The sequence below is a fragment of the Triticum dicoccoides genome, chromosome 7A, assembly GCF_002162155.2.
Source record: "Triticum dicoccoides isolate Atlit2015 ecotype Zavitan chromosome 7A, WEW_v2.0, whole genome shotgun sequence".
NCBI lineage: Eukaryota > Viridiplantae > Streptophyta > Magnoliopsida > Poales > Poaceae > Triticum > Triticum dicoccoides.
In genome coordinates, this window is record NC_041392.1 from 50,532,607 (window position 1) to 50,551,768 (window position 19,162).

The following is a 19,162-nucleotide window of genomic DNA, read 5'->3' on the forward strand; positions in this document are numbered from 1 at the left end:
ACAAATGCCTTCATCAATTACAGCTGGTGCCTTGCCCTTTCCATCAACTGAGGAATATGTCTACTTGAGGACTTCAATTGGGGGCAAGTAGCTGAGATAATTCTGGAAATCAGCTTTGTAGTTGAGTGAAGACCTTGTCCTGAGGAATCTCATGATCCAAGGTGCATAAGGCTTCAGTTCAAACAGAGACAGTGCAACATTGGCCATAGTCCTCATGAAGAAATCGTGATAATTGACAGGAATGCCATGAACGATGTTGAATACCAGATTCTTCATGATGCCAACAATTTCCTCATCAGATGAGTCGTGACCTTTGATAGGACTGATTGTCCTCGTAAGAATACGATAAACAGTTCTGGGCACGTACAACAATTCCTTCACGAGGAATTTGGTTCTTGGTGCTTGACCTGGCTTCAAAGGTTTCATCAGCACCTGCATGTAATGATGTGTGAGCTCAGGTTCACTGTAGATGCAGCGAGCTTTTCAAGGGGAGGACTGAGTGGTAGAGCACAAAGCAATTCAGAGGCTGGTGCAGTGTAGTGAGTGTTTTCAGACATCCAGTCCAGCACCCATGAATTCACATCTTCAGCATCTCCGGTGATGTGCAGCATTGCATAAAATTGAAGAATCAGTTCTTCATTCCAATTGCAGATGTCAGAGCAGAAGTTGAGCATTCCAGCATCATGAAGAACACTGAGGACTGGTGTGAAGCATGGCAGAGATTCCATATCCACGTGAGGAATATGCTCATGGTAGAAAATCTTCTCCTTGTTGAACAGCACAGAGGAATAGAAATTGGCTTGACTAGCAGTCCAGAAACGCCTCTTCCTAATGCGAGCAGAGTCATATGGGTTGTAATCTTTGAAGAATACGTGCTCGCCGAAGAAATCATCAGCCTTGAACTTTTGCTTGCGTGAGAATGGATCCTTTGGCTTCGGCAGAGGAGTGTCAGTGAGTTGCATCACGACCTCAGGAATCTCAATCACAGGTTCTTCATGCTGAGGAATTTCTGGTTCCTCCTTAGTGGCAGTCTGCGTCGTTGGTTGTTCAGCAGCAGCAGTTTCTTCTGCGCTAGTGGCTGGAATTTCCTCATGGACAAATGCAGTGGATGAGTTTCTTTAGAGCCCATGTGAACAGTTTGTGTGGGGGACTGAGGAATTTGCTGTAGAGGGATGAACATTGGAGAGTTTGGATGCTGACTTTCCCAGAATTCATCACTGATTACGGGTGTGGAGCAGCCAATGTCCACATCTTCATCTTCCATTTCTTCAACGCCAGCCTCTTCAGCTATGAACTGAGGCATAGGCGAGGAGATGATAGGTGTTGAAGGGATCGCATCCACTTCAATTTCTTCATCCAACAGTTCAGACGAAGCAGCAGAATGAGTTGCTTCATCAGATCCGCTGGGGATCACACATTCTTCATCAAAAGGAACAAGGTCCTTTGATGGCCTGGTTGAGATGGGAACAACATCAATCGGACGTGCAAATGAACTTGTCATAGGCTTCATTTTCTTCGGAGCTGAAGAATCTAAAGCAGCTGATGCTTTCCTTTTCTTCACTGCAGCACGTTCTGCAGCCTTGGTCTTGTTCACATCTGATGCAGATGGAAGGATCAGAGTTGGTGTTGGCACAGGAGGAGCAGAGGAATCTGGTTGATTTTCTTCAGGCACAACTGATGCAATTGCCCTGATTTCTTCAGTTTCTTCTGGCGGACCACTAGTGGATGCCCTGGCAATTTCTTCAGCGGCTGGAGTGCAGTCATCAGCCCTGGAACTCACATTTTCTTCAACAGCCTGATTTTCATCAGCGGTGCTAGCATGTTCTTCAGTTGGCTGAGCAGATGCTTCAGCCTGAGGAATTTCCTCTTGCGTTGGGGCAGCAATATTTGAATTGAACTGTTCAGTTATCTTTACAAATCTAACTTTGGCTCCTTGCCAATCAGCATAGTAGGCTTTGAAGTCATCGCTGAGGGTTTTGATTTCAGATTGGATTTTTACAAGTTCATCAGTTGTCATAGTGACAATGTTGTTCTTCAGAAATTTCTCCTTCTTGTACTGTGCTTTCTTGATCTGCCTGGCCTCCTCAAATTTCCACTTTTCTTCTTGAATGAAGTGGGTCAGCATGTGACTTTGGCCAGGAGTCAGCTTGAAGTCAGGTAAGGGAGTGTTGGGGTCCTTGTGCCAATCATCAATGTAATTGAGGATCAACTTGGGATCCAAAAGCAGTGGCACCTCTGATCCTTTGTCTCTAGCGGCCCCGACTTTCCTATCTCTGATGATTTCTGCAAGTTCATCATCATCAGCTTCATCTTCATCAGACGGCACTTGGAAAGCGACTTGCTTCTTTTGAGGACTTGGGCGTGGACCTCGTCCAGTAGTGGCCTTTGTCTTCAGCAGTGAGGGGCCAACTGAGGAACTTGGTGCAGCTGAGGAACTAGCTGAGACACCTGAGGCAATGGAGATGCCGGCAATCCTTTGGCATGAAGCGAGATGCACAGGTGCTGAGGATTTGGTCGGAACAGTTGAAGGCTTTGGCGGAGGAGCTGAGGACTTTGGAGGAATAGGAGCAGCATGAGGAATTGGCTGTGAGGGCTTTGATGATTCTGGCCGTGAGGGCATTGCTGAGGAAGCACTTGGCTTGTGCGCAGGCTTCTTTGACATAGCCTTCTTTGGCTTGACAGCAAGGACCTCAGCAGAGGCAGCAGCAGCAGCAGAGTCTTCATTAAATTTCCTCACTGCTTCTCTGGCTTGCTTAGCCAACTTGCCTTGGCGCTTGGCCCATTCATCAGGATAGTCCTCCCCTCGCTTGAGGCTAGTGGGATCAGCAATTTGGCCAGGTGCCAGTGGTGCTCTTGGGCATGGAGGATTGAGTGCGAATTTCTTCATATACTTAGGAGTGACATATCTATATTCCCTCCATTCTCTTGCTCATCTCCTCTCTATCTTCTGAATGCGCACTTTGCGCCCATTCTTGGTTTCCTCAGGGGGTGTGCAGTATCCAGTATATATGTCATCAGGGATTTCAAACGCTGTATTTACCTCAGGCCTCTTTCCTCCCTTCTGTGGCCTTTTACCATCAGCCATTTTCTTCAGTTGAGGAATTTGAACAATTGAATTCTCTGAAGAAGTATGCAACTTTTCTTCGAGGAACGCTGCAAATGAGTTAAGTTGATGAGAACCCAGTGATTCAGCAACTGACATGTGTACCTGTGAACAGAGTATAGTTGCGAGGAATTTGGAGAGGTCATATGCGTTCTCAGAAGGTTTTTTAAAAAGAACAAGTTTGAGGAATTTGACCAGATGAGTCTTGAAGATTTTCACTAAGCGTTCTTTGTCTTAGGTTCCAGAGTTGTATAGATCGAAGATCCACACAATTGAGGAATCTTGAAGAAAATGATGCTTAGAGAAACGAATCAAGAACATATGACTTTGTGAGGTGTTCAGTGTGTGAAGATATGAAGAAAAACACTTTTGAAGATTTTATAGATAATCACTCGAATCAACGAGGGCAGTAAAAGTAACTTTTATTTACCCTGGACGAAGAACACGACGAACTGGAGTGAGGAGATGTGAAGTTCGTCTGTGCAGATCTTCCACGCCCTAACTTGGCGGAGGAAGACGGCTACGGCGGCGGCGGAGTGAAGATGTCCACGGTCGGCGCGAGTACGTCGGCGACGAGGTCGAGGCAGTGAAGCTCTTCCTCACTGGGGGCGATGAAGTAGCGACGGCGCTAGGGTTTGAGAAGCTCGAGAAGGAGAGAGAGGTCGAGCGGAGTAAAAGAAGTAAGGAAGGGAAGGAGGGCTATTTATAGCCACGGTGAAAAACTGCTCGCCCAAAGAAATTGGACGAACATGCCCGTGACCCTTCTCATTCGCATGACATGTGTCACCCATGTAGTGAGAGGTGGAGATCGTGTTAGAGCGTGGGTGAGTGGATAAGTCTATCGAGGTATGCGGAACGGTTTGAGCGGCAAGACCGAAAATTTCGATAAGATAAGTTTTAAAGTTCCATTCGCAATTTCTTCAGCTGACAAGGACACAGTGAAGATTTGAACGAGTTTCAAATAGAACGCACATGAAAAATTTGTGAACAAATTGGGTTGAGTATAGGATAGAGGGGAAGGGTCCGATCACATTCACATAGCAGAAAACGAACTTAAAGAAATAGCAATAAGTGAATGTTGTAGGGGACCTAAACTCATATATATATAGCCAATGAAGAAAAACGACGGAACCAGTGAAGATTATGCAAAGTTGAAGAATATGAATAATTTGAGGAATTTCAACTTTTGGTGGTGGCGTGACCCACCGTATAATAATGATGATTTCAGACACCGCGTACAATTATCATAGGGTTCTGAGAATCAAATTCTTCGTTAATTTCTTCACACTAAGAGTGTTATTCTTCATTGATTGAAGTAAAATGTTTCTTCATGTGTTGCACATCTAAGTCATCAATTTTGCATAAGTATTAGGATGAGTGTCCTTTTCAAAGAACATTCGAAGATTCTAGGATATTTAGCTCACACCACAACTTGCTAAATCTCTTGTCATCCAAGGGCTTTGTGAAGATATCGGCTAGCTGTTCTTCAGTCTTCACATGCTCAATAGAAATGTCGGCCTTCAACACATGATCACGAAGAAAATGATGACGAATCTGAATGTGCTTTGTCTTCGAGTGCTGAACTGGGTTGTGAGCAATCTTGATGGCACTCTCATTGTCACAGAAGAGAGGCACATTCTTCATGTTGACGCCATAGTCCTTGAGAGTTTGTTTCATCCATAGCAATTGGGCACAGCAAGAACCAGCGGCAATGTACTCAGCTTCAGCAGTAGATAGTGATACGCAGTTCTGTTTCTTCGAGGACCAACAGACCAAAGATCGTCCGAGGAAATGACATATACCAGATGTTGACTTGCGATCCACACGATCACCAGCATAGTCAGAGTCAGAATATCCAACAAGATCAAAAGCCGAGCCCTTGGGGTACCATAATCCAAGTGTTGGTGTGTGAGCTAGATATCGAAGAATATGCTTCACAGTTTTATGGTGTGATTCCTTCGGTGCAGCTTGAAATTGGGCACACATGCAAACACTAAGCATTATATCTGGACTACATGCACATAAGTATAATAAGGAACCTGTCATGGAGCGGTATACCTTATGATCGAAGTCAATACCATTTTCATTAGTGCACAGATGGCCATTTGTGGGCATAGGAATTTTGACGCCTTTGCAATCTTGCATGCCGAATTTCCTCAGTACATCCTTGAGGTATTTCTCCTGAGATATGAATATGCGATTATGTTGTTGACGAATTTGAAGACCTTAGAAGAATTTCAACTCTCCCATCCTAGACATTTGATATTCTTCACTCATCATATAGGCAAATTCATCACTATAACATTGGTCAGTACAGCCAAAGATAATATCATAAACATATACTTGGCACACAAACAATTCACCATCATAAGATTTAGTGAAAACAGTAGGGTCGAGTGAACCGGGTTTGAAGCCTTTCTTCATGAAGAGTTCCTTCAAAGTATCATACCAATCCCGTGGGGCCTGCTTGAGGCCATAGAGGGCCTTGTTGAGTCTGAAGACTTTGTCAGGATTCTTTGGATCTTCAAAACCTGGGGTTGAGCAACATATACTTCTTCCTCAAGCTTACCATTGAGGAATGCACTTTTCACATCCATTTGTTATAGAGTGATATCATGATGGTTAGCACAAGCAAGTAATATGCGAATAGCCTCAAGTCTAGCAACAGGTGCAAAAGTTTCATCGAAATCAATTCCTTCAACCTGTGTGTAGCCTTGAGCTACAAGCCGTGCCTTATTCCTCACCACAAGGCCATTTTCATCTTGCTTGTTGCGGTAGATCCACTTTGTGCCGATGATATTGTGCTTGCGAGGATCTGGATGTTTGAACAGTTCCCAGACATTGTTGAGCTCGAACTGATGTAATTCTTCTTGCATGGCCTGAATCCACTCAGACTCCAAAAATGCTTCATCTACCTTAGTGGGCTCTGTAATAGAGACAAAAGCATAATGCCCACAAAAGTTAGACAAATGTGAAGCTTTTGAGCGTGTGAGAGGACCTGGCGCTTTGATGTCATTGATGATCTTTTCAACTTGCACTTCTTTTGCAATGCGAGGATGAGCTGGTTGTTGTTGAAGAGTTTGATCAGTGTTTTCTTCAGCATTTTCTTCAGGTGCATTAGCTCAATGTTCTTCATGTACTGGAATGAATTCTTCAGCAGATTCTTCAGTAGGAATGACATCCTCAGTAGGCTTGAACTTGATAGTTTCCTCAGGTGTTGGTTCATCTATCACAGTAGGTAGGTGCTCACTTTGCGAGCCATTAGTTTCATCGAACCGCACATCTACAGTTTCAACAACTTTGTGAAGAACGTTGTTGAAGACTCTGTAGGTGTGCGAGTCCTTTTCGTAACCAAACATAAAACCTTCATGTGCTTTCGTGCAAATTTTGAGTTTTGATGAGGATCTCTAATCCAACATTTAGCACCGAAGACGTTAAAATAACTTACATTGGGTTTCTTATCAGTGAGGAGTTCATAGGCAGTCTTTTCGAAGAATTTGTGAAGATATACTCTGTTGATGATGTGGCACGCAGTATCAATTGCCTCAGTCTAGAAACGACGAGGCGTTTTGTATTCATCAAGCATAGTGCGAGCCATCTCAGCAAGAGTCCTGTTCTTGCGCTCCACGACGCCATTCTGCCGACGAGTGTAAGGAGCAGATAACTCATGAGTGATACCAAGTTCATCAAGATAGTCATCGAGACCAGAATTCTTGAACTCAGTGCCATTGTCACTTCTGATGTGCTTGATCTTCACACCAAAGTTGGTTGAAGCCCTCGAGGAAAATCGTTTGAAGACTTCCTGCACTTCATGTTTGTAAGTAACAAGGTGTACCCATGTGTAACGAGAATAATCATCAACAATAACAAAGCCATATTGAGATGCTTCATTTGAGATAGCAGAATAATGATTAGGACCAAAGAGATCCATGTGAAGCAATTCAAATGGGTGAGTGGTGGTCATGATAGTCTTCGCTGGATGCTTGCCCTTGGTCATCTTCCCAGCTTCACAGGCTCCGCATAGGTGATCCTTGAGGAATTTGACATTCTCGATGCCAATGACATGCTTCTTCTTCGCAAGCGTTTGCAAATTCCTCATGCCTGCATGACCAAGTCGTCGATGCCAGAGCCAGCCTTCTGAAGCTTTTGCACGTAAGCACACGGCTGGTTGTGGTCCTGTAGAGAAATCAATAGTATGCAGGTCTCCTCTCCTAAAGCCTTCGAAGACTTTGGAACTGTCAGCTTCCATAACCACAACACAACGGTACTTGCCAAAGACAACAACCATATCAAGATCACAAAGCATTGAGACAAACATAGGGTTGTATCAAGGACTCAACAAGCATGACTTTGTCCATGTGTCGATCCTTTGTAATCGCAACCTTACCTAGACCCAATACCTGACTTTTGCCTTTGTCAGCAAAGATGATATGCTTCAGATGCGACGGAGATAATGGAGCATCCATCAATAGATTCTTGTCACCAGTCATGTGTTTGTACATCCACTATCGAGGACCCACTCAGTGGCTTTGGGTTGATCATCCCGCAGATGAATTAGTGCAGCTTACAAACTCATATACTTCATCAGTGAAGAATATAACATCAATTCATCAGATCAATTTCATCAAGTAAAAGAACTGATAAAGCAATATGAGGATGTGAGAAATGAAAGTTAATTTCTTCATGATTAGCCCGTGTCCTATCAGGCATGCTCAGGTCTCCAGCAAATTCTTTAGATGATTATGTGCGTCTGGAGACCTGACCCTGCAGAAGAGATTAGTTATTTTTCTTCACCACCCACATCTGAAGGGGTGGCAAAGAGTTCATCATTCTGCGGGCTCCATACGAGAAGGATGGCATAGAAGCCAGTCCATTTCGTTTCACATAAGAGGGGTTAGAGTAAGCATAAGAGTAAGCAGAGAAATTCTTCAAGGACTTATGGACATAATGATTTGAAGAATAATGCACATATCCATAATCCTTAGATCTTCCCTGCGAAACAGACAGGTTAGCACGATGATGTTCATATGAGGACTTTGATCCATATGAGGAATTTGATCTGGGGTTCCTATTCTTCACAGGTGGTGTCATGATGACATTCACCTGAAGATTTTCAAGACATCTTTTGGGAACCCAGATTTTCTGCATATGGGAGCCGTTCCTACAGTTAGTGCCAACATATCTAGCAAATAATTCACCATTCTGATTTTTGAATAGCTTATAGTTGGAGTCAATTGACTCATCATCAGAATGAGGAGATTCACATGCAAATCGAGATAAGTTAGATGGATCAACTGGAGGTCCCTTTGCAGCAACCCATGTAGTTTTGGGGTACTGCTCAGGCTTCCAATATGTACCATCAACATTGAGTTTCCTCTCAAAGAGATACCCTTTTTCCTAGGGTTCCTGTTGAGGATCTGCTTTTTAAGCACATCACAAAGAGCCTGATGCCCTTTGAAGCTTTTGTACATGCCTGTCGTGTACAATTCCTTCAGCCCTGCATTGTCAGTGATACTAGCAATGTCCTCAGATGAGGAATTAGTGATAGCAGAGGCATGTGAAGAATTTGAAACATTAGCAGCAGAACATTCAGGTGAAGAATTAGTAGATTCACGTTCAATGCACTTCAAGCATGGAGGAACAAATTCTTCCTGAGATGCGCTGATTTGTTGAGCAAGTAATGAATCGCGCTCCTGTGAAGATCTTCATAACTCACTCTTAGCTTCCCAAGGTCTTGCTTTCTTTGAAGAAATTCATAAGAAAGCTTCTCATGATCCGATAAGAGAGTGTTATGATGACTTTGAAGTTTGTCAAGGTTGGACTGAAGTCTCTGAAGATTTTCAGTCAAAGTTTCAGTGCGATCCATTTCTTCACCCAACATATCATCACTTTTATTTAGCATGTTTTGAACCTTTTCTAAAGCCCTTTGTTGTTTTATAGCTATCTTAGCAAGTTTAGAATAGCTGGGCTTAAGGTTTTCATCAGATTCATTCTCACTTGATTCAGAGGAGGTATATTTGAGTACCTTGTCACCCTTTGCCATGAAGCAATAGGTGGGAGCGTAGTCATCATCGCCTTCATCAGCCTTGTTTGTGAGGTCATTTTCTTCAGTGTTGAAGATAGACTTGCTGACGAATGCAGTAGCGAGAGCTTGGCTCGCCACTCCGGATTCAGACTCCTTAGATGACTCCTCTTCCTCATTTTCTTCAGATTCAGCCTCAGAGTCCATTTCCTTGCCAATGAATGCCCTGGCCTTCTTGGAGATGCTCTTCTTGTGATATGAAGGCTTGGAGGATTTTGATGATGAGGATTTTGTGGATTTCTTCTTTTTCTTCGCATCATCAGAACTGTAATCCTTGTATTTCTTCTTCTTTGATTCCTTTTCCCACTGAGGACAATCTTGAATGAAATGTCCAGGTTTCTTGCATTTGTGACAGAGCCTCTTCTTGTAGTCACTGGATGAGGAATCATTGCTCCTTGAGGATCTTCCAAGGAGACCACGTCTTGAGAACTTTTGGAACTTCTTTACGAGCAGAGCTAGATCATGGCTCAGTACTTCAGGATCACCAAGGCTGCTACCAGAGTCTTCATCTTCGGACTCAGATACTGCCCTGGCCTTCAGTGCACGTGTTCTGCCATAGCTTGAACCATAGAGATCTCTCTTTTCAGCAAGTTGGAACTCATGAGTATTTAGCCTCTCGAGAATATCAGCGGGATCAAGTGAATTGTAATCAGCACATTCTTGTATCATCAATACCAGAGTGTCAAATGAGGAATCAAGCGATCTCAGCAATTTCTTCACCACCTCATGGTCGGTGATGTCAGTGGCACCAAGTGCTTGAAGCTCATTTGAGATGTCAGTGAGGCCATCGAAGGTTTGTTGAACATTTTCATTGCCGAGTCTTTTGAAGCAGTTGAAGAGATTGCGAAGAACATCAACTCGAGAGTCACGCTGAGTTGAGACTCCTTCATTCACTTTGGACAACCTGTCCCAGATAAGCTTCGCTGTTTCCAAAGCACTCACTCTGCCATACCGTCCTTTGCTCAGATGGCAACATATGATATTCTTCGCTTGAGAGCCGAGTTGCTTGAATCTATTCACATCGGCAGCATTCAGAGAAGGTGTGACCGAGGGAACACCATTTCCCACAACATACCAGAGATCGTTATCAATTGCTTCAAGATGCATTCGCATCTTATTCTTCCAGTAGGGGTAGTCCGTCCCGTCGAAGGTTGGACACCCAGTAGAGACCTTGATCATACCTGCGGTCGACATAACTAAAACTCCAGATGGTTAAACCAAAATCACACAGAAGAAGGGAGTACCTTGCTCTGATACCAATTGAAAGTGCGTTATATCGACTAGAGGGGGGTGAATAGGCGATTTTTATGAAAATCTTCACTAGGGAACTTGCCGGTGAGGAAATTCCTTAGCGAAGAACTACTAGCAGCGGAATAAGTACTCAAAAGTAAACATAACAGAATACAAGCATAGTCATCATGATGAAATGAAGACAGGCACATAGTACAGGAAGTGTAATCACATGATAACACAGGATGAAGACAAACAGACTAAAGAAATTGAACTGAGGAAATTGAGAAAGTCTTCAGTCAAAGTCTTCAAACACAGATATGAACAAACACACAGCACAATTATGAGGAAATGGAAGAGTTGAGGAAATAGAACCAGTAAGCTTGGTGAAGACAATGATTTGGTAGACCAGTTCCAACTGTTGTCTCAGTTGTACGTCTGGTTGGAGCGGCTGAGTATTTAAACTCGAGGACACACAGTCCCGGACACCCAGTCAAGGACACTTAGTCCATGACACCCAGTCCTCACCGTATTCTCCTTGAACTAAGGTCGCACAGACCTCGTCCAATCACTCGTGGTAAGTCTTCAGGCGACTTCCAGACCTTCACAAACTTGGTCACTCGGCGATCCACAATTCCTCTTGGATGCTCTAGACCATGACGCCTAACCGTCTGGAAGAAGCACAGTCTTCAAAGGTAACAAGCGTCGGATCCACTCGGGATCAATCTCTTAAGTGATGCTCAATCACTTGGGGTTTGTAGGTGTTTGGGTTTTGGGTTTTTCCTCACATGATGATTTTCTCTCAAAGTCTTCGGAGGATGGGTTGCTCTCAAATGACAAGTGTCAGTTTCTCTCGGAGCAGCCAACCAGCTAGTGGTTGTAGGGGGCGGCTATTTATAGCCTAGAGAGCAGCTCGACATGATAAGACATAAATGCCCTTCAATGATATGACCGTTAGGTGGATAGATATTTTGGGACAGCTGGCGCATAGCACAGCAACGGTCGGAATTTTGAGTAGCAAAATCCTTAGGGCTATCATGTTCCTCACTGTGTAGGCAATCCGCACTGGTGAATTCCTAACTCCTCAGTCAGGATAAATTCCTCAGGGACCAGAAGAACTTCGTCTCTGTCACTGAAGAAATTGACTGAACTGTATGAGATTTTCCAATGGCTTCACTCGAAGGGATTGGTAGGTGTAGGATTCTGAGTTGAGCATCACATGGAAATTTTTCCTTAGTATTTCCTCGACCCCCTTTAACAGTACGGTGTTTCCTATGACTCAAGAAAGAGAAAAACATAACTATGAAAACGAAAGTCTTCGAGCTTCATATTCCTCGCATGAATATCATGTCTTCACGGACACACCAATTTCTTCACTTTCAAAGTCTTCATGAAAGTCTTCAGAAATACCAAAATCTTCAGTCGAAGATATTCATTTTTAGGGGTCGACTTTTCCTGTAAATATCAAACTCCTCATAGACTTATAGACCTGTGTACACTCACATACGCATTAGTCCCTTAACCTACAAGTCTTCAATACACCAAAATTACTAAGGGGCACTAGATGCACTTACAACATCATTAGGAGAATGATGTGATTGACTTGACCCATTCCATTAGCATAGCACCTGATCGTTTAGTTTGTTGCTATTGCTTTCTTCATGACTTATACATGTTCCTATGACTATGAGATTATGCAACTCCCATTTACCGGAGGAACACTTTGTGTGCTACCAAACATCACAAGTAACTGGGTGATTATAAAGGTGCTCTACAGGTGTCTCCAAAGGTACATGTTGGGTTGGCGTATTTCGAGATTAGGATTTGTCGCTCCGATTGTTGGAGAGGTATCTCTGGGCCCTCTCGGTAATACACATCACTTAAGCCTTGCAAGCAATGCAACTAATAAGTTAGTTGCAAGATGATGTATTACGGAACGAGTAAAGAGACTTGCCGGTAACGAGATTGAACTAGGTATTGAGATACCGACGATCGAATCTCGGGCAAGTAACATACTGATGACAAAGGGAACAACGTATGTTGTCATGCGATCTGACCGATAAAGATCTTCGTAGAATATGTAGGATCCAATATGAGCATCCAGGTTCCGCTATTGATTATTGACCGGAGACGTGTCTCGTTCATGTCTACATTGTTCTTGAACCCGTAGGGTCCGCACGCTTAACGCTACGATGACATTTTCATTATGAGTTTATATATTTTGATGTACCGAAGGTTGTTCGGAGTCCCGGATGTGATCACGGACTTGACGAGGAGTATCGAAATAGTCGAGACATAAAGATCGATATATTGGACGACTATATTTGGACACCGGAAAGGTTCCGGGTAAGATTGGGACAATACCGGATCACCGGGAGGTTATCAGAACCCCCCGGGAGATATATGGGCCTTATTGGGCCTTAGTGGAAAGGAGGGGAAAGGAGCAAGGGAGGGGGCGCCCTCCCCAAGCCCAATCCAAATTGGGAGGGGGGCCGGCCCCCCTTTCCTTCCTCCCTCCTTCCTCTTCCTTCCTCTCCTACTCCTAATAGGAAAAAGGGGAGTCCTACTCTCGGTGGGAGTTGGACTCCCCCCCTTGGGCGCGCCACCCTCCTTGGCCGGCCCCCTCCTCCACTCCTTTATATACGGGGGCAGGGTGGCACCCCAGAGACACAACAATTGATCATTGATCTCTTAGTCGTGTGCGGTGCCCCCCTCCATCATAATCCTCGATAATATTGTAGCGGTGCTTAGGCGAAGCCCTGCGACGGTAGAACATCAAGATCGTCACCACGCCGTCGTGCTAACCGAACTCTTCCCCGACATTCTGCTGGATCGGAGTCCGGGGATCGTCATCAAGCTGAACGTGTGCTAGAACTCGGAGGTGCCGTAGTTTCGGTGCTTGATCGGTCGGGCCGTGAAGACGTACGACTACATCAACCGCGTTGTTATAACGCTTTTGCTTCCGGTCTACGAGGGTACGTAGACAACACTCTCCCCTCTCGTTGTTGTGCATCACCATGATCTTGCGTGTGCGTAGGAAATTTTTTGAAATTACTACGTTCCCCAACATCCTCTCTTCCTCTTCCTATCATGGATGGGGTCAAATGGCTTGTCGAACGGGGTCAAATGGCTTGTCTAAGTGCTTCTCGAAGGGCTTGTCAGGGCCATCAAGGACCTTGACGTCTGGGGTCCCAGGAAAGTTTGGCATGGGAGAACCAAGAGACTCCCCCGAGCCCATGGCAAGCTTCCCAATTGCCAGCCCAAAGGAGAAGATGTGCTGCATCTGGCTATAGTTCTGTATGGGTGTGTTGAGGAACTCACCGTTCCTTGGGTGGTCCTAAGAATGAAACACAAGTGTTGTTAGTTGTGATTAGGAATAGGCAATGGTGGACAGTATGAAAAGGAAGAGTGCTGTGAGCTAACCACGATATGGCCAGCGTAGTGCTCTGCCTCCAGAACTATAGAGCAAGTGTTCTCATCCCATGAGGCGCCGCTAAGGTCTCTCAGCTTGGACACATGGATCCATCGACCTCCCCACTTCCCTAGGTGGTTGTACACCTGGGTGGCAGACACCTCCTACCCACAAAACTCGAATACCTGCTTCGCAACGGTGTTCAAGTGCACCTCCTTGAAGCCCTTGTCAGCCCTAACTCCACTAGAGATGAGCTCACACATCTTGTTCAGCACAAACATGGACATGAACGGCTGCCACTTCATGTTGTTTGACCTACCATCCTTCTTTGCCTTTGCTGTTGCTACTTTGAGTGCAGCGGCAGCAACAACAGCAGTAGAAGTTTTCTCAACAAGGACTACTGGCACATAGACAGAGTCAGACGCGAACACCTCTGAATCAGGTGCCATCTCGGACATAGGCTGCGAGTCCTCGACAAAAGATGGAGCAAACTGGTTGTCGGACAGTACGAGGGCCTGACTAAGATCTTGCGTTTGCGTGGTCATGTCCTAAAATCGTAGCACGCATTGACAGTAAGCATAACACACAACATACTGGACAATCCATGAAAGCAGGAGCATACATGTACATGGTTCATCACTATCATAGTAAGCACATGCTTCATCACTATCATACTAAGCACATGCTTCATCACTATGATACTAAGCACACCGAACAATCTATGAGCACGAACATACATATACAACAAACAACATGCTACAAATGGACCACCAATAGCTACAAATCACAGATCTAAGCACGAATCAACACAAGCACATGGTTCAACTTCAAACTCTACTACTAATCCAGCCTACCACATGCTTGAACATCTAATCCTACCACAAATTGCAACAACAGCATAGCAATCAACCATATGAGTTCACAGATCAGACCACTAATCAACCATGCATCTAGATCAAACCCTAGATGCAGCTCAGATCTAGCTAGAAGGAATAGAGAGAAAGGGGAATTAAAATTAAAGTCACAGAGGCCATGACTGCAGCTCGAGGACGAGGGGGGGGGGTGGTCGTAGAAGATCACCGCCGGCCGGTGAAGGAGCGCCGACGCCGTGGACCGTCGGCCGATGAAGATGCGCCGCTTACCTGCTCGTCGGTGCCGATGCGCGTCGGCGGGAGAGCTCGAAGGGAGGGAGAATGGCGGCGGGAGTTGGGGCGGTGAGGGAGGGGCTAAATAAGGGCGGACTCGGTGGGAGGTGAGCCTAAATCCTCCTGCCGATTTTTCGGCGACGCGGGCGAGCTCGCACCATCGCCTTGGTCGCACGAGGAGAGAAGCGCGTCGCCCTCTCCTATATCGCCCGAGTCGGGCTTGCCAGCTACTGCCTATTCAGGCGTTTCCACTCGGCCTCGCCTAGAGCTGCTTTAAGTTTCATGCCATGCGGGCCGCACAGTAAACACAGACAATCAAACGGGCCAAGTTTTTTCCGCATGGGCCAGGCTGGGCCATATGTAGGCAGCCAAACATGCCCAAAGTCATAGAGCTGGTGTTTCTATGTATTATTAAGTTCGGATGTGGTGGAAGGTGATCTGGCGGAGTCGCGGAAAATGTGAGAGGTTGAGAGGAGCGGCTGTCGCTTGAGTGGAGCAGCTGCAGGTGGCAGCAGCACAGCAGGCGTGCTGCGACAGCCAAGCGCCCGAGCGAGTTTGGGATTAGGCCGCCCCTTGCAACTGGGCGCGACCACTCTGTCTCGGGTTGAGTTGGGCTATTGGGCCCAAATAGTATATGTGGAAAGAAGTTCTTAAATTTATGGGTGTGCCATGGCACACCCGCCGGTTCCGCCAATGCGTGCACATATCTATTCGTTTTTACCAAAAGAAATAATCCTTTTGTGAAGTAATATAATAAGACTTTTTAAATCGAGAGTGGTCTAAAATGTCTTATAGCTAGTGAAGTACCAAGGAGTATCATGAATATGTTAAGAGGCTTACCAATCATGGGAATACAACGAACACCGAAAATAACAATCCGCTAAGGAGTTTTTTTTTTTGAGAAAACTTCCTATCTATTTATCTTCAATCATGGCAATACAACAAACACTAGAAATACTAAAAGATACATCCAGACCCGTAGACCATCTAGCGATGACTACAAGCACTCAAGCGAGCCGAAGGCACACCGCCGTCATTTCTCCTCCCTCGCCGGAACCGGTCAAAACTTGTTGTAGTAGACAGTTAGGGAGTCATCGTGCTAAGGCACCCATAGGATCAGCACAACAGAACAGCAACTGCCGTCGATGAAGAGTAGCATAGATTGGAAGGATCCAACCTGAAAACGCATGAACATAAATGAACTATGACCAGATCGGAGCAAATCCACCAAGGATAGATCCGCAGAAGACACACCTCCACACGCCCACCGATGATGTTAGACACACCATCAAGATGAGGGATAGGCAGGGAGAACCTTATTTCATCTTCAAGGAGCCATCGCCGTCTCGTCTCCCTGAACAGGCATAAACCCTAACAAAGCGCAAAGAAACAACTGAAAACAGAGTCCTCCCTCCGGCAAGGACCGAGATCCATTGCGCCGCCATGACCCTAAGGCCACCAGAGAGACGGACAGACGGCTACGCCGACGGGAGGCAGGGGAACCCTAGACTTTTCTTGGCGAAAGAGTCAACCCTCCGATGGATAATACCCGTCCTACTAGAATCTCAAGGTAGAGTTGCATGATTGATTCCACTCGTCGATACAATGGGTCCATTGAAAAATCTCGTTTTGAAGTCCATCCTAGTAGCGGACTCAAACTGTTCGCCATGTTTCCCTAAAAAAAAATCTGCTCGCCATGGGATGCTCCTATATGCTTCTCAAAAGCGGCAACTGTTTTTTTAGGCTCTCAAAGCGGCAACTAACATAGCGCGTCTTGCAGCAGGAAGAGTAATAGTGGGCCATCCGAGAGGACCATTAATTCATATTTATATTTTGTTTTGTAGAAATAAAACATCATTTTACTTAATAATTTGAGAATCACTATAAAAGTAACTTTAGGATGTGAATGTATATACATAAAAAATAGTTCATATTTAGAAAATGTTTCTGCATGCGAATAGAAAAATTCATACATATAAATTTTTGACACTATTGCAGGAAATTGTTCATGTGTGTTAGAATATATGTTAAAATAATTTTGAAGAAGTGTTTCCATATTCCTCCAAAAAGAAGAATTGCAAATAAACCAAAAGGGAAACAAGAGGTAAATAGAAATAAAACAGGAAAACAAAAAGAAGGAAAAAAGAAAGAAAAAAAAACCTGCGTTAGTGGACTGGCCCACCTGAAGAAGAGCTTGACGTGGAGTCTCCCTTCCTGCGACGTGTTTCCGCCACGTGCTTCTCAAGAATCGCTACTCGCCCCGTAATAAAAAAAAAATCCTACTCCAAGTTCAAAAAAAAAAAAAATCCTACTCCGACACGAGCCGAGGCACTCTGGTTCCATATAGACACTGCCGCCCGCGAGCTTAATTATATCCATCGCTTTCCCGAGCATCGATCTCCTACGATCCGACCTAGCTTAGTTCACAATCACGTACGTGCCATCGTCGGAATACCATGGACATTGGCCAAGACGGCGACCACCTGCAACAAGAAGAAGTTCACTCGGGCATTCTAGCCGAGTACGTCGCCGTCGTGCATCGCCAGCTTAGGCGCCAACGTGCTCTCGACTGCCTGCAACTACAGCTACGCGCCGTGCTGAACACGGCGGGCATCATCGCACACGTCGACGCCGTGGAGGCTCCACAAGGCCTGGACCTGGCGTCGGCAGCGGCGCTGGATGAGGCGCTGAAGACGGTGGACGCGCCGTCATCCGACGACGACGTCAATTGCCCGATCTGCATGGAGGACGACGACACGGCCGCGTGGAAGGTGACGCCGTGCCGGCACCGGTTCCACGGGACGTGCGTGGAGAAGTGGCTCAAGGCCAAGGGGAGCTGCCCCATGTGCCGGCGTCAGGTGGTGACCATGCCTGCCGCTGCCGCTGCCGCTGCCGCTGCGCCATACTCATACTACTTCGTTACCCGTCCCGAATATGGCCAGGATGTTACCGAGTCTGTTGCCATGAACATTGATGATGATGCTTAGCTAGGGTGGTTTGTTGCGATGCTTCCCTCAGTTCAGTTCAGAGTAAGCTTGCCCTTTAGGAAACGACGTCGATCAGTTAGTGTAATCATACATGTACAATTGTCCACGTTTCTCCGCCATCTTCCATCTTGTTAATCTCGCAAAGAAAATGTTGTATCATGTCTTTAATTACTCTGAAACGATAGAAGTAGATGTGAAGTGCAGCCGGTATGTCGAAGTTATTATAGATATTGTTTCAGATGATTCCGCTAAATCGAACATAATCTCTTCCCTCAACAGTAGCTCATTCAGCTGTTTCGCCAGCTCCTTCTCCCGCTGCGAGGAGCCCCGATGTAACTATTTACACTTCTCCTTCTCAAACTCCTTCCTAACCTTTTTCAACTTTCTCCTTACATCACTAAATTCAAGTAGATATACCCATATCTGTTTCAATCATTTGTGAAGGGCAGAAAATAACGATACCCGCTGCGAACTTCAACAGTCATCGGACCGCATACATCGGTATGTATTATTTTCAATAAGTCATTACCTCGCTCCATTGTTACGGAGAACGGAGTTTTAGTCATCTTGTCCATGACGCGTGGTTTGCAAGTATCAAATGATTCATAATCAAGTGATTTCAAAAGACCATCTGCATGGAGTTTCTTCATACGTTTTACATCAATATGGCCTAAACAACATGCCAGAGGTCCACTCCGGTGGAGAGCGCCATGGGTGCGGCGGCGGAGGAAGTGGATGAGTAAAACGGGTAGAGATCGTCGGGGCTGTGACATCGGTGGAGCACCATCCGGGTACGAGCATCCTTAACAGAAAAGCCAAACTTGTCAAATTCAATGGTGACGGGATTTTCATGTGTAAAAGAACAAATGTATACAAGATTTTTAATAAGGTTAGGAGAGACAACTATGTTAGACAGGGATAATGGCATGAAATTTGATGGAAAAGCAGCATGACAAAGATGTGTAATGGGAAGGGATGAACCGTCACCCACGGTGATGCGAGTGGTATGGACGGGGTGAGCGGTGAGTAGTTTACCGGGGTTGGAGGCCATATGAGCCGTAGCTCCAGTATCGATGTACCAGTCGCCACTGCCGGTGTAGTTCTCTGGCGTGGGAGCGGAGTGCAGTGCCGCTAACAGCGCGGGATCATAGGGTGCCGGAGGGAGCGCCGGAGCCGAAGGCTGCGGCTGCGGTGGAGGCGCCG